Source organism: Pinus tabuliformis, chromosome 4_2 (assembly GCF_031772625.1).
Source record: "Pinus tabuliformis cultivar Carrire ecotype Pingquan chromosome 4_2, CPIR1, whole genome shotgun sequence".
In the NCBI taxonomy this organism is placed as follows: Eukaryota; Viridiplantae; Streptophyta; class Pinopsida; order Pinales; family Pinaceae; genus Pinus; species Pinus tabuliformis.
Genome location: NC_142304.1, coordinates 334,967,046 through 334,985,723, shown reverse-complemented (window position 1 = coordinate 334,985,723; position 18,678 = coordinate 334,967,046).

Genomic DNA, 18,678 nt, shown 5'->3' with positions numbered 1-18,678 from the left:
CTGAAATATTTTCCCCCCTTGAGTTGGTACAAAAGGTCATCAATCCATGGGATGAAGTACCTATTCCAGATAATGATCTTGTTCAGCGCCCGATAGTCAATACAGTTCTCCAAGTCCCATCCTTCTTCTGTACCAACATGATCAGGCTCCCACAGGGTGATTAACTCAGCCAAATGTGACCTTTCTGTAGTAGCTCCTGAATTTTCCTCTTGATATCATCATTCTCTAGAACGAAACATTGATAGATTGGTCCATTGGGTAACGACACACCAGGGGTCAGATCGATGGAGTGCTTGACCTCACAGTGCAGAGGCACCCCTGTGGGGGAGGTGAAGATGTCTTGGTACTCCTCATGGCCTTGTCCATCTGTTGTTGTTGTGAAAAGGGGCCCTATGTGGAGGTCGTGCCACGTGGCCACCATCTTCTTCTTTCCTTGAGGGCATATCATCAGGAAAAAAAGTTTCCCAGTTTTTGAAATGAGCTTACTGCATTATTTTGTAGTAACCAGAGAGATGGCAGTAGGCGGTGCTACCTCCGGTATCCTGTACAACTTATTTCCCAATGTAACAATAAAAACGTGAGGCCTTAACTCATACACACCATATTGCTTCCACAAGTATGGTTGGCATAATAATACATCACAAACATCAAGGGGAGAAACGTCACATAATACCTCATTTGTGAAGGGCTTGATGTTGTATGGAAGGTGACATTTTTGGCTCATGCGCAGAGTCTGTCCTTGGTGAAGCCACCCGATGGTGTACAATTATGGGTGTGTTGTGGTCGGTAAGCCTAGCCGCTTCATGATCTCTGCTGAAATGAGGTTATTTTTTTTCCCACTACTGACAATGAAGTGTAGTGGGGAACCCTTTACCCACATCTGGGAGTGGAAGAGATGCTACTCCTCCTTTGGATCTTCGGGTTCCTCATTCTGGATCTTTGTGGTGGCAACAGTGGCATTGGGCTCTGCATTAGTAATATGCTTCCATTTGTCATTCCCCTTGTTAGGTTCTAACTCAGAGTCAGAACATGAATATGATTCTGAAGCCTTCAGCTCAGCCACTAGTGACTGCTTGGCCTGACACTCACTTGTGTTGTGGGTGGAGCTCTTATGGAACTCACACCACTTTCCCATGTCCTTCTTCGGCTTCGCAGTGTTATCCTTTGCTTTTGTCCTTGGTTGGTTGTCCTAGGATGTATCACCTTAGCTTTGTCCTTTTTTCTGTGGTTTCGGGGTACCTTTCCCTTGCTTTGGATTCGTAGATCCAAAGTCTTGCTTCTTCTGTTTAAATTTCTGCTCGATCTTGACGGTGTCTCGGTACACCGTGCCAAGCGAGGAGATGTCTAGGAATTCCATCTCATCTTGGATGTATCTATGTAGGCAGCCACAATACCTGAGTACCAAATGTTTCTCAAAATCCTTGATACTTAACTTTGTGCCAAGAGTATGAAAAAAATTGGTAAACTCCGGCAAATCTTTGTCCCTTCCTTGCCGCAACGTGGTCCATTTTATATGTATTTGTCCTTATAGCTCTCGATAGGTTAGTACTGATCCTTGATGGCATCTTAGAATGAATTCTAAGTGGGAGTGAAGAAAACAGTGAGGTTGTACTTTCATCCTTCTTCTCACAATAGGTCTCCCACCAGTCCTTGACGTGGGGGGTAGCTTTGAGAAGAGCAAAAGTAATATTTTCTCGGCTGGAAAAATCATGAACATAAAAATATCCTTATAGAATATTCAACCATTTATCTACAACGTCTGCATCTATTTGGCTCTCAAATATGGGAATGTCAAAGTTTACTTGTACCTTAAAAGGTGTGGAGCCTCCTGTTGAGTCTTGAAAATGGCATTCATTTCCATTACACTTTCACTATTATGTCCATTATATCACCTCCATTTCACCTCCATTTCACTACTATGTCACCACATTCATCCCACTTTCATTATCATTGGGCCTCATTTATGTTTTTCCAATCTTTATTAATTCTAAGCCTTTTAAGTGAATTTGTGGTTAAAAATTAGAAAATAATGTGCATATGTTTATACCTAACAAATGGGTTGATATTGTTGACATGTGTAGGTTGAAAGGAGGCTTCTAGAAGACCCTTATGTGGCACTCTAAGGCCAAATTCGAATTTGAGTGGAAAGAATCATGGGATCATGAGGATATGTGTCACATCTCCTAATTGTATTGTAACTCTAAGAAGACATGTGTCTTATCAGTTCATATTTTGATTAGGACTCTAGAGGTAGAGGGAGAGATTCATGGACTCTCATTAATGATATGGCTTCTCATGTTTTTGTATAAATAGGAGATCTCTCTCCTTCATTTGTTAGCTTGTTAGTCTTTTAGCTTGTAAGTTCTTTAGCTTGGAGTTTGTAGTTCTTCTTTGATGGCTTTTGAAAGCTTTGGAGAACTTTGTTGTACTTTGTAATTTTGAAGAATTTGAATAAAGCTTTGATGTTCTCAACATGGAAGGAGATGTGAAGTAGATGTCATGGAGCATATTAGAATGTAAGGTAGAGTAGATTTCATTTTGTAATTTTGCTTTGATTTCATTATGTCATTTGATTGCTTTCAAGTTTGATAGATTAGATTTTTCATTCATGCAATTTTAATTCATGCAAGTGTGTTCAACTGGTTGATTGTAGATTAGTAATGCACATAGCTTTTTAATGACTAATGACATGATGGAATCATCTTGTCCTTTTGCTGATTTATTTTCTGAGTTCTAATTCCAACATTGTTTATTTCTTTCAGTTTTGTTTTTTTCATTTACTTTTCTGCAAGATAGATATTAGACAGCTCATATCATTTTCAGTTACCTCCTAGAGCCAGAGCGACTCAAATGGTGAGGGATTGAAGTATGAATGCGTAGTTTGATATTAGTTTATTTTTATGCAAGTTAGTTATTGAATTACTCATGTCATTTTCAGTTACCTCCTATAGCCAGAGCGACTTAAATGGCGAGGGATTGAAGTATGAATGCGTAGTTTGATATTAGTTTATTTTTCTGCAAGTTAGTTATTGAATTGTTCATGTCATTTTCAGTTACCTCCTATAGCCAGAGCAAGTCGAATGGTGAGGGATTGAAGTATGAATGTGTAGTTTAATATTAGTTTCATTTTATGCAAATTATATATCAGATTGCTCAATTTGTTTATGATTACCTCCTATAGCCAGAGTGAGTCGAATGGTGAGGGGTCAGAATGTGAGTTGATGTAATAAGATTTAGTTTACTTTGCTTACAGTTTTTGAATTGCTTTAAGTTCAGTTTTCTTTTTATACAGCAGCAAGGATACTGGGTTTCATAGTCACTAGCTCATTTATTGGTTGTTGCATTCCATTTTGATTGAAGTAGCTGCATATTTACACTTTTGTTTAAGTACTAATTCCATCAATAACATGTTTTGAGATCTTTTGAAGTGCTAAGTTTTGGAAGTTACCATTAGGGACATAGGCCTTGTCTTGAAATCTCTATCCATACTTGTCCTTTAAAAGTATTCTTAAGACCTTAGAATAAGATTTCCATTTTCATTAGACTCTTTAGGAAATCAACAAGAACAAAACCCCCAAAACAACATAAACTATAAAACAATGAAGTAAGAAAAAGGTTAACTAAGCACATATGGTGCACTACACTTCATCAGTTTACGATACCCGGGTTGATAATTTATGTAGAGCAATTTAAGACGTTAAATTGACTAGACACCTCCAGAGTGGCTGTTGGATGTAGATGCACCACCGATGAGAAACCGTTGAAGGATCTGGGCAAAGTTATCCATCATCGCGTTCCTTTATTTCTCGAGGGCTTCCTTGAGCAATATTTTGATAGGATCTCCTACTTCCTCGTCTTTATTTTCTTCCCCCATGGGAGGCCGTTGGGATTTACAAGGCTGGTCTTGCAAAGGTTCGACTAGTGCGAGCCGTAAATCCTTATATCTCGACCTCGTTGGGGACATGCAAAGAAAAATAGAGAAAGAGCAGACCGCTCTGATACTGCTGATCCAAATTTAAACAAGAACACAATAAATTATAGATATAACCATAAATATAGAGATGTAGCAAAAATAACACTTCCTTTCATTAATATCAAATAATGAAATATGCTTAAAAATAGAATGGAAATGATACTAGCTCAACGATGGTAGCTTATCTTTGAGAAGAGATGTGGTGGCTACATGCCTTTGAACTTAGTTACAATGAGGCTCAAGGACCTTTTTATTATTGAAAAATAAGAGAAAACCCTAAACAACCAAAACCCTAACTTGAGGAGATATAAGACCAAGAGTTTATGGGCCACGTTGGGGTTAGTTGGGCAACCAACTTCCCGGGGTCGTAACTTGGTCACATTATCTCCATTTGACGTGCATGATACCTCATTGGAAAGGTCTCTCTGAGGACTACAACTAAAAATGCAATTTCCATGAAATTTCCCAAAGGAATATTGCCCAAAAAATGTTGTTTAGGGCCTCAAAATGGATCTGGAAGTTCAGGACCCGAAAAAACTGCCAAAAATAGTCAATTGTGCTACAATTAAGGAAACTGAAAAACTGAACGAAAAATGGTGGAGGTCCAAGTGGAATAGGTGGATGGCCACCAATATCAACTTGGATCAATATGATGCTATGTACATATTGTATATCCAGTGATATGTACATATGGTGTTTTGTGCATGTTGTACATGTGGTGCTATGTACATATGGTGTTGTGTGCATGTGGTGTTGTGTACATGTTGTACATGTGGTGCTATGTGCAGGTGGTGCTATGTACATGTCGTGCATGTGAAACTGTGTACATGTGGTGTTGTGTACATGTGGTATTGTGTACACATTGTACATGTGGTGCGGTGTGCATGTGGCGTTGTGTACATGTTGTGCATATGGTTTCATGTACATGTGGTGTTGTGTACATGTGGTACTATGTACATGTTGTGCATATGCAATCGGTGTACATGTGGTATTGTGTGCATGTCGTACATGTTGTGTTGCGGGCATGCGGTATTATGTATGTGCAGTGTGTAGTTGTGGTATCGTGCCGTTTATTTTTTGTGTTGTACTATGTGTACATATATGTATTGTGTTGTACACTAGATTTAGGTTTTGTGTTGTACTCTGTGTACATATATGTATTGTGTTGTACTCCGTGTACATATATGTATTGTGTTGTACACTAGATTCAAGTGTTGTGTTGTTTTGTACACCGGGTGTAGGTGTATGTGTCATGATGTATATTAGGTGTAGGTGTATGTATAGTGTGTGTTGTACATCATGCATGAATGTACATGTTCTTATGTACATTGTGTGTATGTGTACATGATTAAAGAGAAGCAAAGGCACTAGGTACTTGCTAGGTGTGGCAACTGATCCAGTGTGTGTATAGAAAGAACAAAGGAAAAAGTAAGGATTGATGAAGGATAAGTAATAGTATTTTATTTCAGTTTTATTATGTGTGTCATATATGATTTTGATTTATGGTGGTTACATGTGATCTATTATTTTTATTATGATGGTTGTGTTTTGAGATAATCTGATGTGATATGTTTATTCATGATGATTTGATCAAACAATTAGTTTGACTTGTTTTGACAAGAAGTAAACATAGTTGCAAGCGTACCTTATTGATGGGCCACCAATGACATATGATTTGGATTTATTTCAATTCATTTTGAATCTAATGGAAATTATGTGCTTGGTATAGGAATGCATGAACATTCCCATTGGGTGGTTGAAATTGATTGCAAGAATTAGCATCAGTAGTGAAATAAATTGGAACAGGTAGCAGTATGTTGGTAAATCACTTCAGGAGAAGGGCCATTATGGGACACTAGTACCCAATAATGTCCATTGATTTCCATGAGCATGCTATGACCGATATGATGGTTTTGAGGCAGGTATATGCCTTGGTTGTTTGACCTTCCTATTTGATGAATCCTTGCCAGGGGATGGATCGCCTGGGATAGGGGATGTCAAGGAACTTGGAAGGTGAGTGACTGCACAAAAGGGGTGACCAGATTTCTTGAGGGACTGTGTAGCAAAGAATGGAATGTCGGGGATGAATTTTTTTTGGTCATTAACATTTCCAAATTGAATCAGATGCACATTGGGAGTGCACCCTGGAACAACTAGCTGATCACTGTTTGTTGAGAGGACAAGTGGCGCAGGATTGTAGTGCTGGACATTGGATGAAACTTTGACTTTGGAAGTGGATTCTGGACTTCCTAGGAAGGAAGTGGATCCTGGCATTACTTTTGTGGGTGGAGGTGTAAGCCTCTATATTCCCTTGTTGCTGATGTAGACACTGTACCCTTTTATTTGTTGGTTTAACAAATGTGCATATATGTATATGTGTATATTATAGTAAATATTTTATCGAGCTAGATTTATAAATATCCATAGACAGTATGATTATTTTTTGGGTGATAGAAATGTATATGTGTGTATATGTGTTTCTTAGTGTAAATACTGTAATGAGTTATGTTATAAAGCTCCAATAAATGGTATGTTTGTCACGCTTCAACAATGGTAATTGTAAATATAGCAACAAGCTGTGTTATAAAGCTCCATGGGAAATATGTTTTTTTTCAACAATCTTGTTGGTTATATGAGTCATTGAACACCGAGGATGGTGTTTCCCCAAGGGGGAGGGTTTTGTAACAACCTTGGTCAAAATTCCATGTAAAAGTTAATAAAGGAAGAAATATGACCAAGGTCATGGGACACATATTCCAAGATGAATGGTGGGAAAAACAGCCTAGTTGGTGTTCATTTTGGTTATTATGGCTAAAAGAATTTGGCAAAGGAAACAACAAAGGATTTTGGAAAAGAAAATGGCATCAATTGGCTTTTTATTTATAAAATAGTGGAAATTAGGAGAAAATGAAGGTGAAAGGTCACAGGTTGCATGTGAGGAGGAAAATGAAGGAAAATAATGGAAATTGAAGAAAATAGGGAACTCATTGATAAAAATGATTATGAGGATCAGTGGGCAGGCTTGGTCAGTGTAATATTTTTGTCAGTTTAGTTTTGGAGCTCTCATTCTATTCTCTCTCTCTCATACTCTTGGACACTTAGAGTTTTCTTAGAGCACTCTTGGAGAGTGTGGAATACTTGGATGCTTGGAGAAATAAGGAAAAGGAAGAGCAAGAAAGCGAAAGAGGACATCGGGATCAACAACTATAACGAGTTTTTCTTGCAGGTACCAAGTTGGATGTATGTTTTCCTCACTAGTTTTGGCATGCATGGCATATGCATGTGGTTTATTGGTCATGATCTATCATTGGCATGGAGGATTTCCTGGATTGATAGTGGATTTTCCTAGCCTTTCCATTTTCGGGATAGCCATGGTGTTGTGGGTTCATTTCTTTGTTTTTCTGGTTGGTTCTCATGTTTCCTTTAGCTTGGGTTGAGTTACTAGTTCCTAGAAGCCTTGGTTGGAAAAATGCTCTGGAAGCCTTGTAACAACTTGGGTTGAGTTACTAGTCCTAGAAGCCTTGGTTGGACAAACGCTCTAGAAGCCCTTGGTGGGTTGAGTTACTAGTCCTGGAATCTCTGGTTGGACAAATTCTTTCGAAGCTCAATGACAACCGTGGGTTGAGTTACTAGTCCTAGAATCCTTGGTTGGAATAAACACTATGGAGCCTTGGAAAGCTTGGGGAGAGACCAATACACTGATGGTTTGTGATTTCCAAATGTGAGGTAGAATCATTGTTTGATGAGTCGAGGTGGTTTGGCCTTTGGAAGCCTTGGCTTGGTTTTGATGGATTATTCCATGAGATCCCACATTCATGCTTGGAATATGGCACGATGGTTACTAGATGAAGAGAGATTTGGCTCTACTATGTCTATGGTTGGGTGGTACCTAGAAGTCTGAGACTTGGTTGCATTTTTCTTTTCACAATAAAAGCTCTTTCCTATGTATTGATGGGTAAATATGCTTATTGTTATGTGGCTTATGTAGTTTTTCTATGCTTAACATCTATGATGTTTATATGCTGGTTATGAATGAGTTTTATGACTGTCATGATGTTTGGCTCATATCATGTTTTTACTTGTAAATGAATGAAAAATGTATCTATGGCCTAATAGATGAAATTGCAACTAATGTGTTGAGGCATCAATGTTTCTTAGCGATTTTTAGATAAGTATGATACCCCTATGCTCAGTTATGTTGTTAAGACTTGTAGATTTCATGTTTGTGACATGTTTGATGAAATGCCTGTCATGGCTAGTAGGGGTCCAGTCTAGTCCTTGTTAATGTTTTTGCAAATGTATCATTGTTCTGTTGTGAAATTTCATTTATGAACCTGTCATTAAGTTTTGGGCAGTGACCTAGGCTCCGGGCCTGAAAAAGTGGCACAAATCCCAGATTTGGAGGCACAACACTAGGGAAAAAATTCCCCATAAGCTCCCTTGCCTTTGTTATGGGACTTCTGGAACCTCCCAACAGCGCCCTTGTCTATATTAAGGGAGCGTCCAAACATTTGATGCACTAAAAATTTAGTTGGCCTCAGGGGCTGGTTACCTGAGTGGTTGGGATGGCTCTTAGGAGTTTTGTTGCTGATGTAGAAGGTTTATGTGATGTGTTTCGCGAGTTCCACTTCCTTAACTAACACATAGGGAATCAAATCATATCATAGTAATTTATTATCACATGTTAACCCCGATTTTCTGGTTACTTGGGTAGATGTGGGAGGAGGGTGTTAAATGATCCAACCTTCTCCTTGCTTACCTTTTCCTTCTTTTTCTTGCTTGTTTTCTTTCTCTCTCTCTCTCTCTCTCTCTCTCTCTCTCTCTCTCTCTCTCTATGAAACTAAATCCAAAGACAAACTAACAAAAAGCTATGAACTGGTTCTTTGAATCCTTTTTATTATTAATGTCTCTATTTTTTTCATTTTCCTTAATTTTAATTCTAATTTCCTTAGCATGCAAATATGTGTCTCTTCGCCTTCCTTTTATCAGATTTTACTTTATTTTCCTTTATTAACATGGGGTTTTTACAAACCCCTCCCCCTTAGGGGAACACCATCCTCGATGTTCTATGATACCTATGACTAGAAAACTGCCGAAAACAAAGCATATTACCTATGGAGCTTTATAACATAGCTCAATATAGTATTTACAATGAACAATTACTGAAAACCATGACCAACATGACAAACATGACAATAATACCACTTATTGGAGATTTATAACACAAATCAATGCAGTTTCTACAACCATACACACATAAATACATATACCAAAACTCATTTTCTTGTCCTGAAAAATAATGAAGCATACAAATCCCACATGTTATCCACCATATCCCATGTATCTTCATCGGGCCTAAAGTGCTTCCAATACACTTTAACCTGTTCGATTTCTATGTTCTGGAGCATGAGCTATTTTCACTACAATATGCATTGTGATTATGGTTGGATTTATCCCTATGGTTCCACTTCTAATACAAACCAATCAGCCATATGATCAACATCCCACACATATCTCTTAAGTAATGAAACATGGACAACATCATGGAATTTCACTATCGGAGGCCATTCAAGTCTATATGCCACTAGTCCAATCCTCTCAAGGATCTCAAAAGTCCCACAATATCGAGGTGCCAGCTTGGCACATGATCCAATTCTCAAGGAGCTCCTCTTGAGCTTAGTGTGCAAGTACACATGATCCCTGACTTGAAACTCCTTAAATTCCCTATGTTGATTTCCATAACTCTTTTTCTTATCCCTTGTTGCCTTCAAATTCTTGTTGATAACCTGCATTTCATGTTCCATATTTTCCAACATGTCTGGTCCAATCAACACCCTATTCACTAGATCACTCCAGCTGCTAAGAGTATTACAACTCCACCCATAAAGAACCTCAAACAGACTCATCTTCTAGGATTGTTGATACCCATTATTATAAGAAAATTCCACCAGTGGAAGGTACTCCTCCCACTTCCTTTGCTGATCCATGACATACATCCTCAACATATCCTCAAGAATCTGGTTAACCCTCTTTGTCTATCCATCCATCTATGGATGATAAGTTGTACTGAAAGCTAACATTGTTCGCAAACTTGCAAACAACTCCTTCCAAAACATGGAAGTGAACTTGGCATCATTATCTGATATGATATTCTTGGGAACACCATTCAACCTCACTATCTCCTTGATGAAAATTTGAGCTGTCTCACTGGCTGAATTAGTTGACTTAACTATAATGAAGTGAGATATCTTACTTGACCTGTCAACCACAACCATGATAGAACCATGTTGCTTCGATGTCTTCGGCAAACATATAATGAAGTACATGGAAATGACCTCCCATTTCCACTTTGGAATTAGAGTAGGCTTTAATAAACCACCTGGATTCTTACACTCTACTTTTATCTATTGAAAATCCATACATCTAGCAGAAACAAAACCACCTCTTTCTTCAAGTTCAGCCAATGATAGAACTTCTTAACTATTGTCAAAATATTTTAAAACCTTGGGTGACCTGAATACTACCATCCAACACATAAATCTTGTTCATGAATCTGACCAAGCCATCTATTATGAGATGATACTCCTCATCCCTATTACCTTCAGACTGCTATTGTAACCTATGCCTCAACTTTCGATACCTGTCATCATGTTATCTTGCCTACAAGATTTGTTGCTGCAAATCTATCCCATAAGAACTCACAAATGAAATATGATTCACCTGCACTCTCCTATTGAGGGCATATACAACCTTGTTCTCCTTGCCCTTATTATATCTGATCTCGAAGTCAAACTCAATGAGAGAAGGAAACCATCTAGTTTTCTTGGAACTCAGATGAGGTTGGTCAAACAAGTACCTCAGTTCACTACGATCACTCGTCAGAATAAACGTCCTACCAAGAAGATAATATCTCCACATCTTCAAGGCATGAATGATAACTGCCAACTCAATATCATGAGTCACATAGTTCTGCTCATGCTCATTCAAATTCCTTGTCTCATAGCATACCACCTATCCTTCCTACAAGAGGACTCTGCCAAGTCCTCTCTTGCAAGCATTTGTACATACCACAAACTCTTTATTAGGATCTGCAATCTTCAAGACTAGATCATTTGTAAGAAAATTCTTCAAATTCTCAAAGCTAGTTACTATTGGAATTATGACATAGGTTTGGCACTATGACACAGGTGTTGTCCTTGATGGCAACTGACTCAGATGATAGATCACAGTTTAGGCTCTCAAAATAAAAGAAAAAGAGATATATGTAGTTTCTACTTAACCAAGTCGTGTATACATGCGGGATTGCCGATCAAAAGTTGCATATGCGTATGCATGCAATTTCATGCATGGAAAAGCGCGTACATGTGGGAAAAATTATTTTTTAGTCCATGGTATTTGGTCCTTGGTATTTGGACCTATGGTTTTGGACCATGGTATCTCATCCGAAGTGTTGAACCTAGGTATTTGGACCCAGGTATTGGTTCTAAGTGGTTTTGGACCATGGTATTGAGTAAGGCCGAAGACTATAAAATGGGAAGGATCATTAGGCGAGGGCATTCAATCAAGCATTGAATATCTTATGAAGAGTAAATTTCTAGAATACTGGTCATTGTGTTATGGTGCATAGCTGGATCTGAATCAAGGAGGAACCTGAGCGCTAGGAGAAGGATAAGTTTTATTGATGGGTCAAGATCTTAAGGCTTGAAGAGAAGTATCTTTGTGTGATTTTGATCTGTTATATTTGGCGCATGACTTGATCTATAAATCTGATAATTTGGGTATAACTAATGTCTGAATAATTGAAAAGAGTAAATTATCTTTTATAGATCTGTACACAGGTTCAGCATAGCAAAGGCGCGTATACTCGTAGGTTAGGTAATTCAAATCAGCGTATATGCAGGTTTGCCTTAATACAAAAGTGTTTGCATGCAGGTTTCACATATTGAAGTAGCATACGTCTCAAAAAATATGTTTTAGCTACTTCTATTTATTGCTGCAGTGTTCTGGGTTCAGGATTGGTGTTTGGTTACTATTACTATTTTTTGGCTACAACATTCAGAGAAGTGATTGTTTGATTCAGTTTTGTTTGGTGCAAAGGAGATTGGTTGATGCAGATACATTTGATGTTTGATTGATGTTATTGATGGATCCAGTATGAAAATTTATGAAACGTGGTCCCTGGAAGAAAAGAGAAGGTTGTAGCCTTCTGTAGGTCAGCACCTATGTACCAGTACATCAACTAGTACAACAACTAAGGGGGTTGTAGCTTCCTTCCAGGAGAAGCTGGAGAATGAGAGAAGGTTGTAGCCTTCTACAGGTAGAAGCCTGCGTACTGGTATAAGATTGCACCAGTATAGAAATATTGTAAAAAGAAGTTTCTTATTAAAAGAAGATAGAGATGAATTGCAGCAGGTGGTTTTCACCCACATTGGATTTCCACCTTATATCTTGTGTTCATATGTGTGATGATCTGTTCTGTTTTACTGCACCTGTTTACTGTTCTTATGGTTAATGAAGTTCTAATGCACCGATTAAAGATCAACATTTAATGGATTAACTGAATCATAAGTTTATAGATATGCGTTGGTTGCTTTAGACACAGTTGCGTATATACGCAGTTTCCCATAACTGAAGTAGTGTATATGTATCTAACAATGAAAATGAAAATTGATTGATTTGATAATACTTATTCACCCCCCCTCAGTATTATTTCCAATAATTGGTATCAGAGCAGGTCCTTCAGAAGAAGCTTGATCGCTTGAAGGAAGATCTATCATCATGAGCAACTACAAAAGGGAGGCATCCATCAGGCCACTAATCTTTGATGGGAGCAACTTCATCTATTGGAAGGTAAGAACCACAACCTATCTTCAATCTCTTGGTGCAGAAGTTTGGGATATTGTGAAGGAGGATACACATTCCCATCGGCAACTCCTACAGATACAGCTGGTAAAAAGCAATATGAAACAAATGCAAAGGCTAGAAATACTCTCTTGGGGAGTTTATCTCAATCAGAATTCATCAAGGTTATGCAGCTCAAAACTGCCAAAGAAATATGGGACAAGATCATTCTAAGCTATGAAGGAGACGATTAGGTAAAACGTGCAAAACTACAATCTCTCAGAATTCAATATGAAAGTCTCAGAATGCACAATGATGAAAGTGTGGCTAATTATTTCTTACATATAGATGAGATTTTTAATCGCATGAAAAACTTGGGTGAAGAGATAAAAGAAGTTACTTTAGTTGAAAAGGTTTTAAGATCTTTGTCTTCTAAGTTTGAATCAAAAGTTTCTACCATAGAAGAAAAGCAGAACCTTCAGAGTATTACCATTTCATAGCTGCACAGAATCCTAACTGCTTTTCAAATGAGAAAAGGGGGGCCATCAGACATGAGAGAAGCCACATTCAAAGGAGAATACAATGAGTCAGGGCATACATCAGAAGGAGAGGAAGAATCAAACTTCGTCAAGAACCTTCAACGGGGTTTTTGAACATTTAGAGGTAAGCTACCTTTCAAATGCTTTGCTTGTGGAAGAGTCAGTCACTATGTAGCCAACCTCAAAGATAAGCTTGATAAAGGTAAGGAACCGTTAAATGGAACATAAAACAGAATGTAAGTAGGAAGATCTATTATACACATGAAGACAACGATGGACTTTCAAATAGTGATGAAGATGAACATGGTAATAATTATAGACTTTTGATGGCTTTTGAAGATGATGATTTCTTGGAAGCTATAGATGAAGATGATCTCTATGAATAAATTTCTAAACTTAAAATTTGTTTAGAAGAAAAGAGTATGATCATAGATACTCTGACATTCCAACTTGCTGAAAGAGAAAAACATAATGAAAAGTTAGAATGTGAAATTGTGGGACTTAGAAAAGATATTGAGAAAAAAAATCTCTTAATCTTATATTTGCTAAAGGATCTGAAACTTTAGATGAGATTATCAAAGTGAAGCGATCTCCTCTAATCAAGAGAGGTCTTGGATTTACTGAAGAAGCATCTCAAGCACAGAAGCCATACACTTCCAAAAGTTATCTTGATGCAACAAGGAGAAGTGAACAGGTTGACCATCATCAACAAAGGCATAAAGCAGATCACCAAGTAAATCGGGGTCAATCTACTTCAAGGATGAACAAAAGCTACAACCAACCATAGGTAAATCATTCTCAATTTTCCTCAAGAGTGAATGTCAATGAAAACTACAATCACCTGGACAATAGATTTGATAATCGAAGGAATTTCTTTAATGGCCAATGTTTTTCATGTCATAACTTTGGACACAAAGCTACTCAATGTGTTTCCTACAAGACCATCATGACTCGAGAAGCATGAAATCAAAGGAGTGTGACAGGGATCATGAAGAGGACCTACAATAACTTTTCTACTCTTGAAAATGAAATAGGATGCTCTATTTGTAACAACTTGGGTCATGAAGATTCTGAATGCAGAAGTCAGTTTCAGCAAATATCTCAGAAGGAGCAAGCTTCATTGGGTCCCAAAACATGGAGAAAGGAAGAAACACAACCATAAAGATGTGGTATAGCCTTATATGCGGAAGGACAGGAAAATCAATGGTACATTGACAATGGATGTTCGAAACATATGACAGGTGATAAAGAAAAACTTTAGTCATATAGTGCCTTAGAAAAGGAAAGGAAGGTCTCTTTTGGAATTGACACCCTTGCACTCATAAAAGGTAAAGGTTCTATTCTTTTGAAAGAAAAGGTCAAAGCTGGAAATGTTTGATGGCTTAAAGCATAATCTATTAAGTGTCAGTCAAATGTGTGATCAAGGAAATGAGGTAATATTTTGATCAAATGGATGTATTGTTCACGAGCTTGATACAGGAGAAACAATGATCAAAGGCATAATAACTCCAAATAATTTATACATACTCAAGGGAGGACAACAACAATGCTATCTAAGAAAGAATGATGAACACTAGCTATGGCACAGAAGATTGTGGCATCTAAGCTTCTCTCAGATAAGGAAAGCATGCAAATATCAAACGGTTCGTGATCTCCTTGACATCATAATTCCAGACAATATAATATGCAAATCATGTCGGTTTGGTAAGAAAACCAGAACTGATTTCCCTGAGAAGGAAGGATCATCTAGTAAGCCACTTGAACTTGTCCATACAGATTTATGTGGTCCATCAAGGAAAAAGTCACCTCGAGGAGAATAATATTTCATATTGTTCATTGACGACTTTTCCAGGATGTGTTGGATAGGACTTCTGAAGCATAAAGACGAAGCTTTCAAAAAGTTCAAAGCATTCAAAGCCTTGGTTGAAAATGAATCGGATCATAGAATCAAATGCCTCAGGTCTGATTGAGGAGGGGAATTTACCTCATATGCGATTTTTGTGAAGAACATGGAATAAGAAGGGAATTCTCTACTGCAAGGACTCCTCAGCAAAATGGAGTAGTGGAAAGGATGAACAGAACGGTTCAACAAATGGCTCGTGCTATGCTTGATGAGTCTGGAACTCCTGCAACCTTCTGGGGTGAAGTTGCATTTGCTGCTGTTACTATTCTCAACAAAACAAACATCCGGGTAAACAACACTCAAACTCCTCATGAACTTTGGTATGGTAAGACTCCTACGGTAAAATACTTCAAAGTTTTTGGAAGCAAATGTTACATCAAAAGGACTGATGACAACCTTGGCAAGTTTGAACCTAGAGTAGATGAAGGAATTTTCCTTGGTTACTCTTCCCAAAGTAAAGGATGTAAGTGTTACAATAAAAGACTTGGAAAAATTGTTGAAAGTATTGATGTGGTGATTGATGAAGCAGGCGAAAATCCAAAGCAGATAAAAACCGAAGATTTTGAAGATGAAGAGACTATTATTCAACATCAAATTGGACTAATGATGAAGAAGAAACATATCAGGCACCAGAAGAACAGATAAGGATAGAAGAAAAGACTCCATCCAGGTACATACAAAAGAATCATCTAGAGACTCAAATTTTGGAACAGAAAGAGGCAGGTGTTCAAATAAGAAGAAATATTATAGAAGTTTCAAGCTATCTAGCATTTCTCTCCTCCGTTGAACCACGAAATGTAAGCGAAGCATGCAAATATGAATGTTGGGTCAAGGCCATGAATGAAGAACTTGAGCAGATTGAAAAGAATAACACTTGGGAGTTGGTTCCTAGACCTAATGATAAGAATGTAGTAGGGACCAAATGGATATTCAAAAACAAACTGAATGAAAATGGAGATGTTATCAGAAACAAGGCCAGACTTGTTTGTAAAGGGTATGCTCAACAAGAAGGTATGGACTTTGAAGAAACTTTTGCACCAGTTACTAGACTTGAAGCCATAAGAATGTTCCTTGCTCTTTCTAGCTTTCAGAAGTTCAAAGTATATCAAATGGATGTGAAATCTGCCTTTTTAAATGGAGACTTAGAAGAAGAAGTGTATATTGAGCAACCAGATGGATTCATCCTTGGAAATGATCCAAAACTTGTATGCAGACTTAAGAAGGCACTCTATGGTCTTAAACAGGCTCCAAGGGCTTGGTATTATCATTTAGACAAATACCTCCATCAACAAGGTTTTTCAAAAGGATCAACAGATAGCAATCTATATATAAAAATTGATAATGATAAATTGCTAATACTTGTTGTGTATGTTGATGATATCATCTTTGGTAGCAATGAAGAAGCCATGAGTCAAAACTTTGCTTTGGTGATGCAGAAAGAATTTGAAATGTCTCTGCTTGGTGAGCTGACATATTTTCTTGGTTTACAAGTCCAACAAAACAAAGACGGTATCTTTCTATCACAAACCAAGTACCTCAAGCAGATCTTGAAGAAATATGGCATGGAAGATTCGAAACCAATATGTACCCCTATGGTAACAGGATGCAGCCTCAACGCAAATGATGATTCAGTAGCAGTACATCAACCAACCTATAGATCCATGATTGGTAGTTTGCTCTATCTGACAGGTACCTGACCAGACATCATGCATGCAGTGGGAATAGTTGGAAGATTCCAGGCAAATCCAAAAGAAGCACACCTTTAGGTAGTTAAAAGGATTTTCAAATATCTTCAAGGAACACAAAACTATGGCTTATGGTATCCTAGAGATACAGATCTCACACTTCATGCATACATAGATGCAGATTGGGTAGGAACCGTGGATGACAAAAAAATCACTAGTGGTGGTGCATTCTTTATGGGTTCCAAATTAGTATCTTGGTTTAGCAAGAAACAAAGTTCAATTGCATTATCTACAGCTGAAGTAGAATATGTGGCTGTTGCATCTTGTTGCACACAACTCCTTTGGATGATGAAAACTTTGCAAGATTTTCAAATCACTTGTACTCCACCTATCTCCATTTTATGTGATAATACAAGTGCAATCAGTATTTCAAAGAATCCAATCATGCATTCAAATACCAAGCACATACCTATCAAATATCATTTTCTCCAGGAACAAGTGCTTGAACAAAAGGTTAAATTGGAGTATGTTCCCTCCAAGGAACAGGTTGCTGATATATTCACCAAACCACTGTCCAGGGAGACATTTGAATACCTCATACAGAAGCTGGGAGTAGTTGATGCATCATCTTTCTATTGAAACGTATTTGTTTTAGAGAAAAGTGGTTGTACGTGAGTTTCATAAGGAGCATCCACATACATACGCCTTTTTCTGTGGATATAGTCACGTATATGTTGATTTGAAGACAAACAGTGGGACAGGCTCAGGATGAAAAGAGTCTGATATGGGTCTGACAGAGACCATATGGCACAGGTTCAGGGGGAGCATATACTTCTAATAATGCATTGTTGGCATTATCTTAGAAGATCTTGGTTCAAGTTCACAATTGTTTTTGGTCTCAAGTGGAACAGGTGCAGAGGGAGAACATGGTTGTTGGTCTGAATGATGATTGATAGATGCTGCTGATGATAGTTATTGATGACTATCATAGTCTTATTGTAGTTATTTCATCTCTATGTCATGTATTTATTTTATTATCAAGGTCATGTAACGGCCTATTTTGGTTTCCCCACTATGCCTGGGATGGATGATGTACAGTTCTTGTTTTATCATGTGTAAAATTTTGGTGTATCCCCACTTAGTTGGGTGGATGAGTCAATATTGGTATATCCCCACTTGGTTGGGAGATGGATGTATGTATGAGTCCTTGGTGATAGGAAGGTCATTTATAATGTATAGGGTCATGTTCTTTCTTGTAGAACATTTTTTTTTCAGACCTTGCCTACAGTCAGGGGGAGCATGGACAACACAGGAGAAGAGATTTCAGCATGTATTCAGGGGGAGCATAACCCTTTGCCCTTGATGTCAAAGGGGGAGAATGACTTTGAGTGACTTGGGGTTGCCATGAAGTCCAAAGGGGGAGATTGTTGGCATTATGACATAGGTTTGGCACTATGACACAGGTGTTGTCCTTGATGGAAACTGACTCAGATGACAGATCACAGTTCAGGCTCTCAAAATAAAAGAAAAAGAGATATATGTAGTTTCTACTTAAACAAGTCACGTATACACACGGGATCGCCGATCAAAAGTCGCACATGCATATGCACGCACTTTCATGCATGGAAAAGCGCGTACATATGGGAAAACTTATTTTTTAGTCCATGGTATTTGGTCCTTGGTATTTGGACCTATGGTTTTGGACCATTGTATCTCGTCTGAAGTGTTGAACCCAGG